Consider the following 18219-nt stretch of genomic DNA (forward strand, 5'->3'; position numbering starts at 1 on the left):
CTCCGTCACGTGATACCTTATTCCACTTGTAGGTCTTTATTCTCATACTTTTATGAAAGTATGATTGATAAGATATGCACGTATAAAGCATAATGACTTAGATGCATTCACTCTATTTTTAACTATAAATATATGAGAGTGACTCGTGATGAAAATGCCAGTCTACTAACACAGATATAGTTGTTTTGAGATATTTTGGATAATAATAGATTTTCACACTAGTGCATACACATTTGCTACAAATTCACTATATATATATGTATATCACTGGTATGTTCTGTAATTATCTTTTCCACAACTCGGATGAAGAATTGTCTGATTGTCATTCTACTGTTTGCCTCAATTTGTTATTATAGTACATAAAGTACGTATTTTAGAGGATTAATGGATGAATATATTAATGATTTTCTGAATTCACATTAACATTTATGCATTAAATATATAAACTTATCTTGTTTTAGTCTTTTATTTTCAAACTGATTTAAATAGGAGAAGATTTAACGTAATTAAACGCATCTAAAAGTCATTTTGTTGTACAACTTACTAAATTCACTATATCGTAAGTAAATATATCGCTGGTATGTTCGGTAATTATCTTGTCCACAACCCGGCTGAGGTTTTGTCTTATTGTCATTCTACTGTTTGTTTCTTTAATTTGTTATTATAGTACCTAAAGTCCGTATTTTATGTGTTAATGAATATACTAATGATTTTATTAAATTCACATTTACATTTATGTATTAAATATTTAAATTTATCTTGTTTTAGGCGATAGTCTTCCATTTTCAATCTGATTTAAAAAGGAGAAGGTTTAACGTAAATTTAAGCATCTAAAAGTCATTTTGTTGTACAACTTACTAAAGACACATTTCATTCGTTTTGTTATTAAACTATCGTCTTTTAGTATAGTTTGTAGTTTCCTTAACAGAAATAGTCAAAATAACTAGTTTGAATATATATCATGCACATATTGTATGTATGAAAAAACTGATTATTGCTGTAAACTGTCTTTTAAAGTGTGACTCAAACATATTTTGAGAACACTGAGAAGAAATGATACAGGTTAAACTTTACACAATATAAATAAACTTTTTTTTAAAACTGAAACACTCTAATCAACTGATTATCTTGACAGCATCGCAACATCTTAAAAATATTCTAGTTTTGCACATTAAATCGTTGCAATTTTTAAGTAAAAAAAAAGATACCTGAAAATCTCTTACAGTGTGTCTTACAGTCGCCTTCAATTCGTGAACATTCAAGATCTAGATAGAGGCAACAAGTTACTTGAAAAGCCGGCATAAATTGTGAAGAATTTGGCAGACTTTAAACCGGTCTTTTAAAAAATAAGTGCCGTTGAAAAACCTTTCAGTTTCTTTTTTTTTATTTTTTTTTCAAGAAAGAATCAACTTATCTGATATATAATAGTAAATGCAGCTTCTCCATCACATCATAGTTTATGCATTCTTATATTTAAAGAAGACATTTATGGTAAGAATTCCCCAGATTGCAATAGATTTCTGCATTATAATCATTTAAGTACATAGAATATTATCAAAATTTCAGATTTTATACTGTTCTAAATTGGAAATGTCAAAACATGTATCTTTTACTTAAAGTTCATGTATAATCATTGTATGAGTATAAATATTTCATAACCTAGGTTAGCGTAGTGTTTTATATAACATACGAAGATTTATCTAGTATTAAGATATTCATAATGACTTTCAATAACATTAAATAGTTAAACCTTGTGCCAAATTATGTGCCTCGGTAGCGCAGTAGGTAGCGCGTCAGTCTCATAATCACTTGTACGACCATAGAGTTATCTGAAGGTCGTGAGTTCGATCCTCACCCGGGGCATTTATTTTCTTAAGGTTAATGTTTTTTTCAACCGTTATTAAGATTGTTTTTTTTTCTAATATCAATTAGTCAAACTACTGTCAGACAGAATATATCAAAATGTTTAATAATTAAAGCTAGTGATTTAAAATAATCTAAATATATCAAACAAAAGTAAGAATATGCAAGTGGTGACGTTGAACTTGAAGAAAGTTTCTGAAAATGACTTTTTGAAACCATATTCACGTTGATGAGTTGAAAATGGATTTCTGCCCCAATATATTTATACATTTACGTTAATGAAAATCATAAAACACTGTTCTTTATACACTTAAATTTTTTACAATACTGAAAAAATTGAATAAATCGTATACGAGGCATAAAGCTTCTTTAATACAAGACATTGTATTAATGTCGTTTTTGTAGCAATTAAGAAAAGCTGTAAAATGTAAGATAGGAATGGTCATATTGTGTTATCATTTTTAAGAGTGATTTTGTATATAACCATTATTTTTATAATCCGATATGTATTATGTATTTTAAGATAAAACATGACATTAATGCGAGTATGCCTTATAATGATAATGCAGTTTTGATAAACAGATCAATTTCATTGTAAAACATAAGTAAACATGAAGAAATGTGTATATAAAGTAGATCAAAAGAAAATCCATTTCATGATATAAATATGTTTTGTTTGCCAAGTAATACATAAATACGTTATATCAGTAAGTCATATCTACAAAATTATACGGAAAATGGATCATTCCTCATTTCAGCACTTACTCCAAGTTCAATAATGAAATTCGCAATGTTTAATGTAACATACTTTATAATATATTTTTTTTTTTGCAATTACTTTTTTGCCAGTTTGTTAAGCTATTGCTAATATCGTGTATTGTCCAATTATATTGTTTGACTTCTGTTTGCTATTAACTTTATATTATGTTCATGCAATACAATTTGAAGTTGGATACTTACATCTATGGAGACTGTTTTGATCGATCGAAAGTTGAATAATTACGTATTAGGGTAGACGTACCTTTTATAGCTACTTGACCTTTCAGATCAAAGAAATGATAATGGCATATTGTATACAAAAATGGTTTCAGATACAATTTAGAACATTTGATTAGTTTTAAAGGTGGAATAAATAGTGTCCAAAGTATCAATTATTTATGAACTATTAGATTGTTTCAGCTAAATAGTTGTTTAAATTGAAGATGATGTTGTTTAAGATATTGTAAGGGCAAAGACCTGTGCTTGGAAAAGGTTTCATTATAATATAATTATTATATAAGTAATTGACAAAAGGAACACCACTTATTAAAGAAAATAATATTACTCAACAATTGCATTGTGATTCTGACAGAAAAGAAGTCTAAATAGTCAATTTTTATATACAAGTATTAGAAAGATAGAACATAAGTTAGTCATCTGCTAGGATAGGACATATTTTTTACACTATATGCCGTAAAATTTGTATTTATGTATTATATTTATTTCACAAGTAAGGATATTAAACAGTTTGACTAAATAATTTTCAAAATGATCAATATGAATCAATAAATTGTAGATATAGATGTTTAAGATATGAAACGAACACTTAAACGTTAAAGCTGTAAATGCTAACGAGAATCAGGCAAATAATTTGCAGAAATTTGTGACTGTAAAAGCGGTAAATGAATAATACTTATAATACTCGGAAAATGCAAACAAATGCATATGAAAAGAAACAAAAATGTAAGAAATTTATTAAAAACAATATTTGACAATGTGTATTTCAGTAAATTATTGTATATGTAATTATTGTATAATAACTAAGTAAATAATACAGATTTGTTGCAAATAACATTTTCTAAAACCATATCTGTTGAAATGATATGTATGTTACTTGCTTAATGTCATGCTATAAACGGTATACTGTGTATTACTAAATCCGTGTTTTATTTTTACGTTCTAATTGGACAAGGTGCTGATACAAGTACAGTTTTATGTCGGTGACCTCTGATTGTAGATGACGAGTTTGCTTAATGTCAACACGGGATGAAAGACAATAACTGAACCAAACTCTTGAACTTCTTATTGATATTCTTGGAATATTTGCATCGGATTTGCAATCCAGGTTTCAAGAGTTAGATATGGCGAGCTGAAAATTCCTCGGGTCAAATGCTCAAGGGTAATGGTAAACTATTTTTTTCACCGTTGATTCGTTTACCGTCATAGAAACCAGGAAAGACGGTAGGGTTGATTTGCAACCGAACATCAAACAAAATCTGTTAAAATTGGCGTGCATTTTAACAAAGAAACAAATAATAACATACTGTAAAAATACTTCTCTTATTTATTTATATGGTTGTAACCACGAGGATTAATTGATTTGCAGTTACATGAAAAAGTATCCCTTTGTTTTTGTATGTTTTGTTGGGTAATAGTCAAAATGACACTATGAAAAACGACAACAACAACAAACAAACAAAAACCAACAAGATTTGATCAGCTACCGTCAGGCCCTAAGCTTTTTTACCAATGAACGTCACTGATACATTTACTTTTTTAGGATTGATTTGTCACAGTTATTATTTCTGCCTATTTCTACAAGGTCGATTCCATTACATTATTGCATGGCATCGTCATTAGGCTTCTTTGAGTCTGTGGGTCATTTCCAATAAGTTGAACAATTAGTCATGAACTTTAATATAAGCAAGTAGTCAAAATCAAAAAAAAAAAATAATCAGAAAATAAAAAGGTCAATTCAATTTGGGAATATCTATATTCAATGTTACAATCATCACTATTTTTCAAAATAATGTGTGTGTTATTTACCACTTTGCCATCGATATCTAAATTTATGTCAATGGGAAATAAATATGTAACATTTGTCCACAAATTAGGCTTGATAGGATGATCATCAAGCTAATATTCCAGAGGTCGCTGGCCCTATACCCATGACAGGATGACCTTATAAAGCGATATGTGACAGTAAGTCCGCTGATTGAGAAGACATGTAGTAAAAGTTTCCGGACACTCGCTGAGAAATTGGCTATTAATGGTAAGTTACCTGTGGAAAGCCGGCAACATACGTACAACATTGTTTTAAGCATTTAGGTATATCTGATGCTGGTTTAACCAATAAGAACTTAGTAAATGTTGTTAAACTCAAGTTAGTGACAATGTACCAAATCAACTGGTGTTTGAATATCTCAGGTACTGAAGGGAAACTTAGAACATACTCTTTGTTTAAACAAAGGTTTTGTAGAGAAGTGTAATTTAGACATATTAAGGACAAAGATATAAGAACTTTTTTCACCAAGTTAAGAGTAAGTGCACACAGATTGAATATAGAAACAGGCAGATATAAAAAGATCCCAGTAAATCAAAGGTATTGTAACTGTTGCTCTTCCAATCTTGTAGAAGATGAAATTCATTTTACCATGTGTTGTACAAAATTTGATAGTTATAGAGAACTACTATTTAGACAAATTGAAATGTCAAATAAGAACTTTTGTATGTTGAATAAAAAGCAGAAATTTGTTTGGTTAATGTCCTCGGAAAACCCTAGAGTCTTGAATGTCTTTTCTAAATACCTACTCGAAATTTATAATAAAATAAATCTTATGTTAGGTAGTACTATTAGTAATAAAAATTTGTCAGACCATTGAATGTTTATTATTGTACTTGAATATAGAATGAGTAATTAGGGTTTTTTTGTGTGTTTTTTTTTAATACTGTTTTATTTATTTACTTCTTATTTAAACATAACTATGCCTGTGTTATTTGTTTTTCCAATAATACGAATTAAGCTATAGTTACTTTATTGTCTTCATTTCTACCATACAATACACAATTTGTTGGTTGATATATTTTGTTTCATGCCTTATGTTTTATGCTTGTGATTATATATGTCATATAATATGACCCTTGATTGGTGAAATAAAATTATTCTATTCTATTCTATTCTACGACCAACAATGCGTTAAAAACCACAAACACCCACAGCAACAACCGAACGAAAAAGAAAATAGCAACAACAAAAAGATAATTTGACTACTTGACAAATAATTATATTGTAGTCATACGTCCCTGCAATTTAAATTACCATGGTAACATTATCATCTCTTGTGTCGATTTTTTGTATAACAGATCATGCGTCTCACTCGTTGTGTCTAGGTTACTGTGATCTACCACATGGCAACCTATTCAAGACAGTGCAAATCTTAACTAACGGTGAATGACCGTAAGATATGTTGACACTTAGTCACTCTGTTTCAATTAATATGACAACAAAAATAAGTCAGTTTCTGATTAATAAGAATCTACTTTAAAAAATCTATTTATTATTAAGTGTTGCTTTAATGCATGGTACCAAATAGGAATTAAGTCTAAATATGATACACTTTAAAAGCAAGGATGTCTTTAACATTAAATGTTAGGACCCATTCAAATTCACTTGTATCATACTTCCCTTATACTTCCCTGATACATTTTCCTCAGGAAAGTTTTCGAGACACGGGGTGTCTAATCTACCATTGATAATATGTTTATAGTTTTATAAGGACCTGTGAATACCTTCTGTTCATACATTTGCATTACGACGGACACCTGTGTTATACTATTAATGCTTGTGTTTCTGCACTACATTTATTGACGTAATAATAATAATATGAAGAAGAAAAATAAGTTATATGCCCTATAATGTTTAAAGAACTTATCGACATCCAAACCAGTATTTCACAATTTATTAACTCATGATTGCCTTATATTTTCAGGCTGGCAAAGTTAAGTAAGTAACGTAGGACTTGTTACATTTTAATAATTTAATCTTTTTTTTTGTTTTGCTTGCCATGCAAAGCATAAATACGTTGCATCAGTAGGTCATATCTATTGAATGGAATGGAAAATGGATCATTCCTCATTTCACAACTTCTATAAATAAAGATTGCATGTACCAATCTTTTTTTCTATTTGAATTATCGTTAAGACTGTTCAGGAATATATTTGTTTGTTTTTTTCGAAACAATATATTACATGCATTGTATATGTATTAATGACAATTAGGCAAAGTGTTCACGGTGCGTTCAGTGTTATTTTAATCACATGTCAAATGCAAGTCTCATTTCTTTGCTTCAAGGCCAAGAAACAATTAGAAGTCCAATTATAGATTTGTAATGTATGTAAAAAAATATTACCTAGAAAGAATTATAGTACAATGGTTTATATGTTACCCCTGGCATTTCAGTATTTGTCACAAGATTCAGATGTGTCACTCATGCTTTTCATTCAGGTATATAAATGCGTGTTCATTTTGATGAAAGCAATACGGTTAAAAAGGTCAATGTTAAAGTCTGTCATTTTTACCTTGCTTTAAATAAAATTGTTATTACACACAGTGATAAAAGGGACCAGCATCCACTTGTTAAGTGATGAACATTTATATGTGATACTCGTTATACATTTAATATAAAACTTGAAAGGAACTTGTCATACTTTAGAGGTTAAAGATAGGATCCGATAATCTTTAGCTCATACTTGGTATGGTACTAAGCACAAATGAAGAGACAATATTATAATTACCAGATAATTATTGAATTTGAAGTTTTTGAAAAAAGTAAAAAAAGTTTTAATATTTTGATATTTATTTTTGAAGTTCGTTTTGTGGCCTTGAATTTTTGTTCTTTTAAAATAAGCTTCTTTGGTTTATAAGTATACACCGTTGTTTGTAAATGGGTTGCTTTCTCATAAAAAAGATCATTTTATATGCCGATATATGGCCAGTAGTATAGTTTACCCGGCAAGATGTAAAGATATAGTGACTACGAATAGTTGTCGCTTGTGTATCAATGTACGTTTGTAGCCATATTACTTATAGTCTCTTCTTACGAAAAATACACATGTAGTTAGTTGCGGTTACAAGATGATAGGTCGTGGCAATGAGACAATAATTTAAAGCTACAAGGTAATCAATTGTGGCCACAAGATAAAAACATACTTCAAATATCACCTGTAAGCCACCGTAGTTCTAGATAACGATCTTTGTTTAGTTTATATTTTAACATAATCAATTTAAATGAATCCCTTTAAAGAGTATTTCTTAGTATTAATAAAAAATCGAATGTTTCTTAAGTTTAAGCTGGGTTTTGTTTTATATTTTCTTTCTTTTTTATTGTGTTTTCCATTACAGATATTTCTGTTTCTTTATCAAAATGATAAAAGGTTCTCCTTTATGTTGCGTGACTTGATAAAAATTTTGATTGCGGAGATCAAATAAAAAATAAATCAAGTCTAGACGTCTAAAGATTGTATCGCAATAATGCTTTAGTTTATAACACATTAACCTCATCGTAAGTTTATTAAACTCCTCCAAAACGATTTAAGAGAAATTGTTTTTTATCATACAGTGTATATCCATTAATAGTCACTCAGCAAAACGTGATGTTTAACACGCTTTTGTTCTAATGTTTTTTTATTCTTAACATCTGCAAAATATGACATAATTTTAAGATTTTTTTGGGCATATCTTTGTTTCTTGTAAACGTTTATAGTTTTAACAAATAAAGGTTAACAAATAGCAAAGTATGACATTTTGTCATTTTAAAATATCAAGCAGGACGGCAAAACATAGCGATCTCGTACCAAAGAGGGATTGGTCTCATTGTAAAATCAAAATAGATATGTAACCTTTAAGTACTTAGCTGTTTGAGAAACCGCCTTGTCGTATTACATTAACGGCAAAATAAGAAAAGTGCCTTGCTCAAATTTAATTTTCCGAATCGTCTTAAGAGCATAGATAGGTAAGGTCGACAGACGTTTAAAGGACATCCTTTTCCATAACAGTGGGTGACCATATCATATAGGGCATTGATAAAATTGTCACCTATTAGTTGGAAACAAGATGTGCTTGATTTCCAGTTTTAAAATGTATAAATAAATACAATTTAGTGACATAAATCAAACGCGCAGTTAGGATAAAAACATAAACACTAAAAGCACTTAAGAGGAAGTAATATTAAACATAGATTGAATAGTTAACATTAAATAGACATACAGAAAATACTTTTGTGTCAATGAACTTAAAATATGTCTAAATACCTATATAGTGTGTATATCTCAAAACGTAATGAAAACAATTTAAGACACTTGAAACAAAAATAAGTGTAGCATGGAAATTATTCACGCAAATGATATTTCTTCTTTCGTTAGATTGAAGTGGTTACTATGCCATATATAAAGTAGACTTAACTTGTCGCATAACTATGTTTCTCACGTCCATATAATTATATTAAATATACATAAGTCAATGACCTACCTCCTTAAATAACACCACTATGTTCCGAGTTGCATGACAAACTTAAGATAAAACTATTTTTCTTCGATACACATAATAGTTTATCAGTAGTATATAAGTATTACGAAATTGTCTTAAAGTGAGAGAGAAAAAAATAAATACGGAAAATTACCGATAATTACTGCATTCAATAGACACCTTATTTGTAAACATTTACATATACATGAAATAGGTGTAGAATAGATGGATGACATTGCATGATATAAATAGTATATAATTTTGAAAGCGGTTTCTGAACAGAACAAAGAAATCTTATCTTAACCTATAAGATACGAAATTACTCTTTCCGAGCAGTCTGTATGATTTAAACCCTTTATTAAATATTTTAAATCAATAATATCGATAGAAATGGAACACAAATAACGTTTTTTATGATATATAAATGAGTGTTTGTACGAGTAACGTACATTATTTCGGCAGTCAATTTAACGTGTGTTGTTAGAATTGTTGATATTTCAAACATTCATTTGCAATTGTATCTTTTACCGACAAAGGGTCTTTTAATATAATATATGTATTAAGCTGTATCTAATCAAATATTTTCTTAATAAAATCATGATATAATTATTGTAAAATAATATTGTTTTCTAAATGTTTTTGTTGACTAATAGTTAACATAGAATGTGTCTGTTATTTAAAGAACATCATTCCTTTGCGTAAACAAAATAACATGTTCCGTAACAAAATATATTTTATCTATATTAGGTAGGTTTTAACCAGTATTTCGTGCATGTACCAGTCACTAAAAAGTAAGAAGTATCCAAACCAAACATATTTCGTTAATACAATACTTTCTTTTTCTAAAATTAAAAAATGTTTTCAACTGCAAGCAGCAGGATATAGATTTATACACTTGAACATGATTAAGACTCTGTATAGAAACTAAGCTTTCACGATGAAAGCGCACTGATACTCTTGTCAGTACGGTTGTAGGCCAGCAACACAGTAACGCTTTCCTTTGTGGCGTAAAATCAAACTAAACAAACAATCAAACAAAAGTAAGTTAAACGCTTTATGTGTGAAACAACTACATGTTATAGGTTAATATTTAAATTAACTTTATACAATGTATTTTTAACTTAAATTCGAATCTAAGACAATTTACAAATATACAAATGAAACGTGAAGTTAGTTTTAGTTTCTACTAAAGAAGAGGAAAGCATATGTTTAAGTCTTTCATTAATAGATACATCAAAATAGAACAAATACTTTACTGAGACTTCAATTTCAACTCAATGAAATTTGCAAACAATAACGTAATCATATTAAATGTAAATAATGTGAAATCATGACATAACTTCATACTTTTAGTACATATATGTATAACATCGTACATTTAAAATGACGTACCTTATTATGGACAGACGATCTGAGAATTGTCACTAGGATTGTTTACCGACATTTAAAGGACAATGACACTGTTTTAATTGAACGCGTCTGATACAACAATCCTAATTGTTCAATTTGCAATATAAGATTTTTGTTCTGTTATCGACTTTTTACCTTTCAGATAATTATCAGACAAGAATGATTTCTTACCGACGCAAATAGTCTTAGACCCAAAACATAATAGAAATTATTTGTAACAAAACAATACTGGTTGTTTAGTCAATAAATTATTCAAACAATATGCTGACACACTCCTTTTGTATAGGCTTCATTAAAGCGTGGATACTGTGAAGGGTACGGGTTGAAGAATTATAGGTATTCAGCAATGAAGGGGCCGTTTGATCTCAAATAATCGTTAAAGGTGTAATGATTTAGATTGTGTATTTAATTTAACAATATTCTGAACATGAGAAAGTAAATTGCTGATTGGATAGATTCCTACATAAAACTTACAAAAAGAACAAAAGTAATACTTTTGGACCGGAAACATTGTAACACTTGTCAAGAAATTACTTCTACACATCAATGTTATTACTTTAAATACAAACAACACCCGATATGTTTTAGATGATTCCAATTTATATTTATATTGTTATGTACGGTATACAGTGAGAAGCAGTGCCATTCTAAAAGAAAAATTTTGATCGTGGTTTGTAGAATGTATACCATTCACAGGCGATGTACACATTTTTAAACAAAACAAATTGCTATAAATCCCACATTTACAACGAATGATTGTTCATATAAGAGAACGTGAAGGTATAGAAACGGCTGGTGATTTGATAAAGAATTATATGTGAGTTAAGTTTTTTTTTTCTATAAGTATTGTTTTGTAAACTTAATTTGCTTTTGTTATAGATGGATAAATACGGTAGTGGTGTAGCTATGTAAATTCTATAAATTACAATGTATAACAAATGTCTCTAAACCTTGAAAAATATCTTAAAAATCTTTGTTTACAGCAATATGAATGTGACTTCTATTTTTATAATGACATAACTGACACCAAATGACACATTTTAGGACGTCTCAAAATACTTTAAAAATAATCTAATTCCACCAGACATTATTAATAAATACATTATCATGACACGATGTCATACAAATGCAAGTCTTTTTGTCTCCGTTATAGCTCAGCAGACGACTAGTTCAGATTCTAGGATGCCTTTATGACGGCCATAACAACAGTAATGTTTAAACTGCAGATATCAGCTTATTCCGTGTTCGTCATTAAAGCTAACAAACAAAAAATCCCCCTCTTTCTCTGGCATCCGTTTTTTATGAATGTCCCGAAAACGAATTATACATATGTTAGCAAAAATCGTTTTTGAGGACTAAGTTCTTTGACCTATATGCTGGTAACACACATACTACAAAGGACACAAATAAATTAAAACAGCTGTTAATTGGTTCATCAGTCCTTTACATACTGATCGATTTACAGTAAATCATTACTTAATCACACATCGATGACATATTTTCGTAAATAATTGTATTGACAGACACAAAACTTAAATCTCCTTATAATGAATAAATCAAATTAATATTCCCTTGGTTATTATGTTTTCATCTTTATCAAAGATGATTACTACTTTCCTCTCAAAAGCAACAAAATAGTTTCAATTTACTTTATATAAAACACTATGAAATAATAACTATGAATTGATATTCATGCATTCTTGCTTTATACAAAGAAAATTAACACCTTTAATAAAATTACGCACCTTATTATGAACAGACGATCTGAGAATTGTCACTAGGATTGTTTACCGACATTTAAAGGACAATGACACTGTTTTAATTGAACGCGCCTGATACAACAATCCTAATTGTTTTGTTATATAAAATTTTTGTTCTGTTATCGACTTTTTAACTTTCAGATAATTATCAGACAAGAATGATTTCTTACCAACGCAAATAGTCTAAGACCCAAAACAAAATAGACATTGTTTGTAACAAACAATACTGGTTGTTTAGTCAATCAATTTTATAAACATTATGCTGACACAAATCAAACATTTAGCAATCTTGTTCGTAGACCAAAAATAATCCCCTTGTGGCTGTGGGGTTGTCTTACCGGATTGCTGCCGCCGTGTATCCCTGCGTTATCATAAGGGGCGGCTGAATGGGTTCGAATTTTATAGATATTATGCATCTCTCATACAAACAAGGCGATATGGTTTTGATGTATGGCTTTAATTTTGTAACACTCCAGGTTTGCCAAAACCATATTTTCTGTTCCGGTGCGATATGACGTATAATGTGTTAATGTGCCGTAATATCAACCAAAACAAAAAGTATTGATGGTAAGATATTTAAAAAAAGAGCAACTATCTTGAGAGCAATGTTAAAATCTATAAATTCAAGATAACTTTATGTTCTTATTAATGATTTGGGAATGATAAATTGTGATAATAAAGTTGAGTTTAATAGTCAACATAGTTTGATTAGTTTATCAATTATTTATGAACTCGAATTGTTTGCATTTAAAATCTATATGGTAACGAACTTTTAATAAGATACGAGGTAGTATGCAAGCACGGTGGTAACTATATATATTTAAACATGCAAGATCAATTTTAATTAGTTTAATAATCAATTTGAGCACAATGTTTAAAAAATATCTTAAATAATACACTATTTTGTTAACTAATGTATGTTTAATTGTCTTCAAATTATTTTGAACTTTTGATAGATATATGGTCCTTCCCCTGTATACTCATTTTAGTACATAGAATATTATCAAAAGTTACTTAAAGTGCATGTATAGTCGCATATAATCATTGTCTTAGTATACACATGTAAATACTTCATAACCTAGTGTTTTATACAACAGAAATTATGGTGACATATTTCTACCACCAGATAACCTGATACCTAACTAGTTAATTAATAGGTTAACTAATTACGTAACTAGTTAACCTGATACCTTACTAATTAATTAAGAGGTTAACTAGTTACGTAACTAGTTAACCTGATAACTAACTAGTCAATTATCTAGTTAACTTCTTAATTAACTAGTTAGGTATCAGGTTATCTGGTGGCAGAAATATGCCACCATAAAAAACAGATTTATTTAAGTATTGAGATGTATCTATAAGGACGTTTAATAACATGAAATACTTTAAACTGTTGCCAAAATATGTGCCTCGGTAGCGCAGTCGGTAGCGCGTCAGTCTCATAATCAATTATACTACCATAGAGTTATCTGAAGGTCGTGAGTTCGATCCTCACCCGGGGCATTCATTTTCTTAAGGTTTATGATTTTTCAACCGTTAATAAGATTGTTCTTTATATGTTCATCATCAATTAATCAAACGACTTTAAGACGGAATATATCAACAAGTTTAATGATTAAAGCTATTGATACAAAATATTAATATAAAATGTATTAATCAAAAGTAGGAATATGCTAGTGACGTTGAACTTGAAGGCTGTTTCTGAAAAAAACTTGTTTGAAAAAATTTTCACTTTAAAGAGTTGAAAATGGATTTCTGCTCCAATATATTCATACATTAACGTTAATAAAATCATAGAAAAATGTTTATATTCTCTTATACTCTTTCATAATACAGCTTCTCTAATAGAAGACATTTTTGTAACGCCGTTTTTGTAGCAATTTATAAAAGCTTGTTAATGTAAGATAGGAATGATCATAGACTTGTAGAAATAGCATTTAATTTATCATTTTCTTGCATAATTTATATAGTATTGCAAAAACAATTTTGTCTCGCAAATAAAATTCGCAATATTTGATGGTAAAATATTTTTATAAAATTCCATTTAAATTATTCTCTCCTTGTCAGTTTGTAAAGCTCTTGCTCATGTCTCGTCCATTGGACATATGCATTTATTCGTATAGTTACTTTGCTATAGACATTGTAATATATTTCAGACATTTAAATTGGACATATGATACTTCTATGCCGGCTGTTTTAATCGGTCGGAAATAGAATATGTGACATTTAAGTGTAGACATACCTTTTATAGTTACTTTACCTTTCAGATAAAAGAAATGATAATGCCATATTGTATACTAAAATTGTAGAATCAAATTTAGAACATTACTTCTATGCCGACTGCTTTGATGATCGGTCGGAAATAGAATAATTTACATTCCAGTGAAGACTTCCTTGTATAGGTACTTGACCTTTCAGATCAAAGAAATGATAATGACATATTGTATACTAAAGCTGTTGTAGATTCCAATTTAGAACATTTGATTTGTTTTAAAAGTGGAATAAATAGTGTTTAAAGAATCAATTATTGATGAACTATTAGATAAACTTGTATTCTAGGATCTAATTGACTCATTTCTATTGTCATTTACAATTTTTTACATAATATTTTAAGCCTATTATAGCATTCGGCACGATATGGCCAGTTATGTGTTGACGTGCCGTAAAAATCCAAACAAACAAACAAACAAACAGATTATATCAGCGAAATAGTTGTTTGAAGTGAAGATGATGTTGTTTAAGATATCGTAAGGACAAACAGCTGTGCTTGGGAATCGTTCCATTATAAAATCTAATGAAAATAAAAAAGAACAAAAATAATAATGAAGGATTACATTGTGATTATGACAGAAAAAGAAGTTAAATTGTTTCTTTAATATAAAAGTTTTAGAGTAATAGAAAATCAATTAATCATTTATGGATATATATTTTAAACTAGTATATGCCTATCAAACGTTGTATTTATTTCACAATTATTAAACAGTTTGACTGAATCATTTTCAATATGATCAATATGAATGAATAAATTGTACATGTAGATGTTTTAGATATGAAACGAATATCTTAATGTTAAAGGTGTAAATGCTTACACAGAAGAATCAGGCAAATTAAAAGCAAGATTTCGAGACAGTAATATCGGTTTATATATTATGCTTATTACTCGGAAAATACAAACAAATACATATGGAAAGAAAAAAATGTAAAAATTTATTCAAAACAAAATTTGAGAATGTGTCCATGTTTGTTTTTGTTTTGCTTTTTTCTCATTTAAATTATTGGATACGTATGATTTATATAATAGTAAACTCTAAAATACAGTTGTGTTGCAAATAATATGTCTACAACCATACCTGTTGGAATGATATTTTGTGTTACTAGTTTAATGTCATGCTATAAATAGTATACTCTGTATTTCTAAAACTGCATTTTATTGTAACAGTTACATTTTAACAAGACAAAGTGCTGATACAAGCACATTTTCATGTCGGTGACCTCTAATGTGTTATGAGATTATAGAAAACATCTGAACCAAACACTTGAACATTTTATGTGTAGCCTTTGAATGATTGCATCGGATTTGCAATCCAGGTTGTAGTAGTTAGATATGGCTAGGTGCATATTTCTCGGGAAAATTGATCCAGGCTTTTGTTACATTGTTTATCACCTTTGATTTGAAAATCATGCGGTACTTGTAGTCGGATTCATGCGTTCAATAATTTGTTACGTCAGAACACCAGTCAAGAAATTTAGGTAAACTGACCGCCGATCTATGATCAAAACATATTAAAAATGGCGTGTAATTAATTCAAACAAAGAAAGACATGATTAAATAAAGCTCAAAACATAGATAAATACAGAATCCCTAAAGAAAGCCCAACACGGCAAAATTAAAAATGTTGCAGGCTCGGTTTGATTGAGCCTGTTCATGGACGGTACTGGAAAGTGCAAGTTACCGTCCACGCCCCGTAGCACCGGCTTAAGCAGAATTTAACATTTAAACGTGAAATAGTAAAATTTTGAATTTAGAAACATCCGCAGATGTGTTCATACGGCGGTTATCATGGAACCTTCAATGTGACACTTCCGTGCCATTCCATGAAAAGCGGCGTATGGTCCCCAAGTAATAAAAAGCGTGTGCCCTATATATAACACCATATATTTTATGGTTGGTTTCTCATTATTATTATAATTTTTATTATTATAATTATTATTTTGTCCACTGAAACATCAACAAGAAATGTCAGACGACACATAGGCCCCCTTTTCCAGCCTTTGACACACATGTTGTTTTTTTTTTTTTTTTGTTATAGAAACATGCAATAAATGGGTACATAAAAGTGTTCAGTTATGGAAAAAAGAAAAATAATGAAGACTTTGTGATAGTTTTCAAGATAATGAGCGGAAACCATACTGACATTTAAGGGCCTTATGGCTTTGACCTTAGAACTAGTGACCAAATATAATTTGGTTCATCTAATAGTTATGAAATGCTTTGTAATAAAAAGCCTTCATGATAGTAAGCGGAAACCATACTAACATTCAAGGACCATGTGACCATGACCTTTGACCTAGTGATCACAAATTCAATAGGGGTCACTGATTAGTGTTGACAAATCAGTATGTGAAATATGAAAATTTTGTTATACATAGTTTTCAAGATAAAAAGACGAAACCATTCTGACATTTAAGGTCCCTTCAAATAGGGGCATCTACTAGTCATGACCGAACACTGTGATAAATATTAAACTATGTCATAACCAGCTTTCAAGATAATGACCTGAAATCATACTACTTATCAAGGACCCTGTGACCTTGACCTTTGACCTGATGACCCTAAAATCAATAAGTGTAATCTATAAGTTATGACCAATCTATTATGTGAAATATAAGGATTTTGTTGTAAAAAGATGCCAAGATAATGAGCGGGAAGTATTCTTTCATTTATGGCTTCTATTACCTTGACCCTTGACCTGGTGACCTCAAAATCAATAGGGGCCATCTACTAGTTATGACCAATCAATGTGTAAAAATTAAATCTTTGCGATAAATAGTAACAAGAATATCAACGGAAATGATATACTTTATTTTTAGGAAATAAGCTTTTTACAAAACAAATTAATATTTCTGCCTATTTCTACAAGGTTGTTTCCAATATTTTATTCCGTAAAATGCTCATTCGGCTTCTAATAGCCTTAGAATTATTTCCAATTAGATCAACAATAAGTCAAGGTCTTACCCTCTGATCCCCTTTTAAAATTGAAATATAGGGTGATGGGCTTTCTTAAAGCATTTTTATTTTCTCTATTTTACATAACCAAGGTAGCAATGTCAACAAAAATGTAAATTTTAATTTGGTTATATTTAACAATGTTATAATTATCAATATGATCTTTTACTACTTTTTCCATACTTTGCTGTGTGCTCTTTACAACTCTGCCATCAATATCTAATGCCATAGGCCATGACTCATTAACTTACAGTCATCCACAAACTATGCTAGATAGGAGGAGCATTAAGCTTATCACCCAGACGTAGATGACCCGATATCCACGAGATAAGAAATTTCTGCGCGGCAACTAATATATGACACTATACCTTAATGTCGCATTACCATCTGGCTCATATTGCTTTAAACATTAAGATCTCGGACACTTGCTGAGAAATTGACTATTACAGGTTAGTTTCTGGAGAATTCCAGCGACACATGACCTACAATACGTTAAACACAACAAACAACCAACAGCAACAACCGAAAGGAAAAGAAAACAGCAAAAAAAGAAACAACATAATTTTACTATCGACCTTTGATCAAAGTATAAACAGTATTTAATCTTGCAATTGAAATAAAAGGAAATAAAAGGATACCTTTCCTATTTATTAAAAATGTACATATAAGTTACAAGT

The 18219-nt window shown here is 29.6% G+C and overlaps 2 non-coding genes across 2 annotated transcripts; both read left to right on the plus strand.

Moving 5' to 3' along the window:
* The first annotated feature begins 1767 nt into the window (after positions 1 to 1767).
* On the plus strand, positions 1768 to 1863 carry Trnam-cau (transfer RNA methionine (anticodon CAU)). The gene is made up of 2 exons: positions 1768 to 1804; positions 1828 to 1863. It is a non-coding gene; the product is annotated as a tRNA-Met (tRNA).
* Positions 1864 to 13722: 11859 nt separating this feature from the next.
* Trnam-cau (transfer RNA methionine (anticodon CAU)) lies at positions 13723 to 13818 on the plus strand. The gene is made up of 2 exons: positions 13723 to 13759; positions 13783 to 13818. It is a non-coding gene; the product is annotated as a tRNA-Met (tRNA).
* The last annotated feature ends 4401 nt before the right edge of the window (positions 13819 to 18219 follow it).

Source organism: Ruditapes philippinarum, unplaced genomic scaffold (assembly GCF_026571515.1).
Source record: "Ruditapes philippinarum isolate M1 unplaced genomic scaffold, ASM2657151v2 ctg376_1_1_1_1, whole genome shotgun sequence".
NCBI classification, from domain to species: domain Eukaryota; kingdom Metazoa; phylum Mollusca; class Bivalvia; order Venerida; family Veneridae; genus Ruditapes; species Ruditapes philippinarum.